This window comes from Orycteropus afer, unplaced genomic scaffold, assembly GCF_000298275.1.
Source record: "Orycteropus afer afer isolate SDZICR_OR568_19922 unplaced genomic scaffold, OryAfe1.0 scaffold00482, whole genome shotgun sequence".
Taxonomy (NCBI): domain Eukaryota; kingdom Metazoa; phylum Chordata; class Mammalia; order Tubulidentata; family Orycteropodidae; genus Orycteropus; species Orycteropus afer.
The window spans coordinates 1,503,008-1,507,327 of NW_006922069.1; the positions used below are offsets into that span (position 1 = coordinate 1,503,008).

The 4,320-nt window shown below is 45.0% G+C and overlaps 1 pseudogene; it reads right to left on the minus strand.

The window, feature by feature from the left end:
- Positions 1-2,687: 2,687 nt before the first annotated feature.
- Positions 2,688-3,602, minus strand: LOC122151487 (annotated as a pseudogene).
- Between the last annotated feature and the right edge of the window lie 718 nt (positions 3,603-4,320).

Consider the following 4,320-nt stretch of genomic DNA (forward strand, 5'->3'; position numbering starts at 1 on the left):
AAGGATGACTTGGAGCGCTTACTGATGAAGACTGAAGACTACAGTCTGCAGCATGGATTACATCTCAATATAAAGAAAACAAAAGTCCTCACAATGGGACCAATAAGCAGCATCGTGATAAATGGAGAAAAGATTGAAGTTGTCAAAGACTTCATGTTACTTGATTCTACAATCAATGCCAATGGAAGCAGCAGTCAAGATATCAGACAATGTATAGCACTGGGCAAACCTGCTGCAAAAGACCTCTTTCAAGTGCTGAAGAGGAAAGATGTCTCCTTGAAGACTAAAGTGTGCCTGACAGAAGCCATGGTATTTTCAATCGCCTCTTACGCATGTGAGAGCTGGACAATGAATAAGAAAGACCAAAGAGGAGTTGATGCTTTTGAGTTGTGGTGTCGGAGAAGAATGCTGAAAGTAACATGGACTGGTAAAAGAACTAACAAATCTGGCCTGGAAGAAGTGCAGCTGGAATGTTGCTTGGAAGTGAGAATGGCCAGACTTCATCTCACCTACTTTGGTCATGTTGTGAGAAGGGACCACTCTCTGGAGAAGGGTGTCATGCTTGGTAAAGTGGAGGGTTGATGAAAAAGGGCAAGCCCCTCGACAAGATAGATTGACACAGTGGCTACAATGATAAGCTCAGGTATATAGTAAGGATCATGGGGCTGGCACAGGACCGGGCATTGTTTTGTTCTGCTGTACATGTAGTCGCTACGAGTTAGAGATGACTCAATGGCACCTGTGATAGTTGGAGCTGTGGGTCAACTTGGCTGGACCACAATTCTGTGTGGTTTAAGCTGCTGTGATGTGGTTATTCCCATGATGGGATCAGATGATTATGTTTTGAGCAGGCAATCTGTTGAAAGAGAATTTCCATAAGGGTGTGGCCTGGTTCCAGTATATCTATGGACATCCTGGGAAAAGAGACATTATTCTGTGGATTGGGATTCTGTTGTGCTGCCTACAACTGTCCGTGAGTGAACAATCCACCATTTGGCCTGGAGATCTTGGATTCGTCATTTGTTGGAGTCAACAGCCAGTGTACTGCCTGCCAGCCTTGAGCTCCTCAGCCCTTGTGGTTGCCAGAGTTAGGAAAAGCCTCCAGCTTGACATCTGATCCAGGAACTTTGGACTTGCCAGCTTCTATAAGTGTGTGATCCATTTTCCTAAGATAAATTTATCTATATATACATATAGATAACTTTACTGGTTTTGTTTCTCTAGAGAACTCAGTCTAACACATTTGGTACTGAGAGAGTGGGGTGCTGATCTGACAGATACCTAAAATGTGGAAACAGGAGTGGAGTGTGTCCTTGACCCAAGACCCTGGCAGGGTATATGGCATGACAGATGGCAGGACAGACATCAAGAGACTGGCATGAGAGACGGCAGGAGCAGAGGCGAGAGAACCGGCATGAGACAGAGATAGCCTTACCAGCCCACGGAGGGAAAACCTTGATGCCTTTGGTTAGGCGGCTTCCTGGTGGAGTGGGTTGCCTTGGGGCATTAACTGGTGAAGAGACCAGTATAAAATGGAGTAGCAGGTTGGCCGGCTCACGGAACAAGAAAGCTACATGTCCTTTGGGGCAAGAAGATTCCTGGCAGAGTGGGTTGCCCTCAGGCATTAATCGGCAGAAGCGGAGAGACCAAGGAAATAGAAGCAGAGCTGCCTCAGCCTTAAGGGTAGGACCATGGCCTTTGGGGGTGGAACAATCACAGCCCCTTAAGTTTCAAAGAGCCAGGCCTTCACCAACTTGGTTCTAGTGTGTGGGGCTGCTCATTCACATGAGCCAGTGGGATGGAGCCAAAGCCGCTTGCCCAAGAGTGAGGGGGTGGGGCTGCCATGCCCAAGAGGGAGAGGAATGGGACCGCCAGGCCAAGGGGGTGAGGTCGCCACTCAGGAACTAGGGGATTGGAGCCACCCAGTGAGGAGATTTGTACAGATGCCATCCAATGAAGATCTGTACAGATGCCAACTTGACAAGGGGTAGAATTGTGGTAGTTATGTTTGTGGGCCTGGTTGAGTGACTGGGCAGCTGGTGGTAGTTATTTCCCTTGATGAGACTGGCAATCAGTTCCATGGTGGGATCTACCACAAGCAGCTGAGTAGCTGCCTTTGGGAATGTGGTCTGCTTCTTGTATTTAAGGTGAAGCCTTGGTAATCGTCTCTAGCCTTTTGGCACACTTGGGCGCTGCATGCAGCCGTGTCATTGCTCAGCAGCCTGCTATGCTCTGCCGACCTTGGGACTTATAACAGACTTAAGTTAATGGCCTGCCGTGTGGATTGGTAACATTGGGACTGTGCCTTTTTATTTGTCAACTTTGGGGCTTCTCAGGCTCAGCAGCCAACAGCTGTCTGAGTGAAGAAACGCCTCTAGCTCCAGTGGGCCGGGAGCAGGAGGCAGAGCTGGACTCCAAGGTTGAGGAGCTTTCACCCAGCCCCTAGAGCCTGGCACTTTGAACTTGGACTTAAAGCCTCCAAATTGTAAGAATAAACTCCTGTTAGTTAAGGCCATCCCATTTGTGGTATTTTCTTGTCAGAGTGGCACTAGGTGACCAGAATAGGACCTAACGACAACAATCTTTAAGTCACTCAGGTCTTCCTGCTGCTGAGCTGCTGGATGGGTTCTAGCTGCCAACATTTTGGCTAGCATCTGAGTGCTCAACTGGTAAGCCACCAGGTCTCCTTACTTTTCAAGTGGTGGGCTGTCATTTGGATTTTCATCTGCTGTATCAAAAATTACTTTTAAAATAGATAATGTTTTCAGAATTATTGTTCTGATTGGGAAACCCATCTTTCAAGAAAAAATACATGCGAAGAACTGCAGTGTCCACAATGATTAAGAGTCCCTTGGTGGGCAAACAGTGAAGTGCTTGACTACTACTAACTGGAAGGTTGGCAGTTGGAACCCATTCAGAGGTGCCTCTGAAGATAGGCCTATGATCAAAGTAATCTCCAAAATAAATGGTGTTGTCAGAGTTCTTATTCCACCATGATGATTGGGAAATACTTCCAAGAAAAAATATATAATGCCAACTGCAATACCCAAGAGGCCCACAATGAATGAGTTCCCCAATTACAAAGAAAAGCCCGTGAGAATTGCAGTTAGTGTCATGACAAAAAATGTGTATGAACTGCTATCCAGAAGATGAATTCACTCGATAAACTTTCACCCAAATCACAATAAAAATTAAAAGAAAGAAAGAAAGAAAAACCCATGAGCACCCATGGCAGAAAGGGGACCTGAAAGTTGAGAAGCTTGCTGAAGTTCATGTGAACATATAGGCCCCTTCAGTTGCACATGTGGACAAGCATTATTATACAGGCCTGACCAAGAGAACTAAGCTCACAACAAACCAAAACAACAAAAGTCATGTTAAGTAAAAAATTGAATCCAACTGGCTGTCCCGAATTAGAAACTAGTCTAATTTTAAACATATTTGGAAGTGTTTAAAGATTAATTCAGAATTGAAACACAACTGAAATGGCATGAACAATTCCAGCTGCACAGCAGCGGGGGTGGTGAGGATGCAGACGGTGGTGTGGGTGTGGCTGACTGGTGTTTCAGTAGGTACTCAAGCCGGAGGCTCTGGTACTCCATCTTCCCCAGTTCTTCCTCCCACCTGTCCCCCACTTCTCCTTTTGCAGGTCCATCCAAGTGGAACCTGCCAACAACTTTGAGATGTACTAGAATGAAGAAAAGTTGGTATGAGGTGGAGATTGCATTTCCTAGGCTAGTATAACATTCCAGACAGAAATAGCAGGCCCAATGATGGCCTAAACCAGTGTAATGATGGAGAGAAAATGATAGCTTTGAAAAATGTTATGGAAGAAGGCAGTTCCTACAATTTATTTGATATAGAAGACCAGAAAGAGAGGGAGAGAGAGAGAAAAAAAGATAGTATTAGGCTTTTTTGACTTGAGTGACTGGAGAATAATAGTACCATTAAAAGAAATAAATCTCACTGAAGGAAAATGCTGAGTTTGGTTTTTGTCATTTTGAATTTGAAGGCCTCTAGATATCTAGATATGAATAAAACTTGGGTATTGAGGGCTAGAGATTCTCTCTCAGTGCGGAAGTGATGGCTAACTCAGAGGTTTATCCCAGAAACAGCATAAACAGGTGTCAATTACGACAGACAGATCCAGGATGCCTTGTAGTTTGCTGAAGCCTTTCTTTTCTTCATGCTTATAACTATGTTCAGATAAGACGATGTTTTCAGAGCCCCTAAGGTGGAATAACATCAGTATTTTTTGTTTTGGGATGTACATGTGTGTGTGTTACTGTCTTTCAGCGATAGTCATTTCCACTTGTGTAG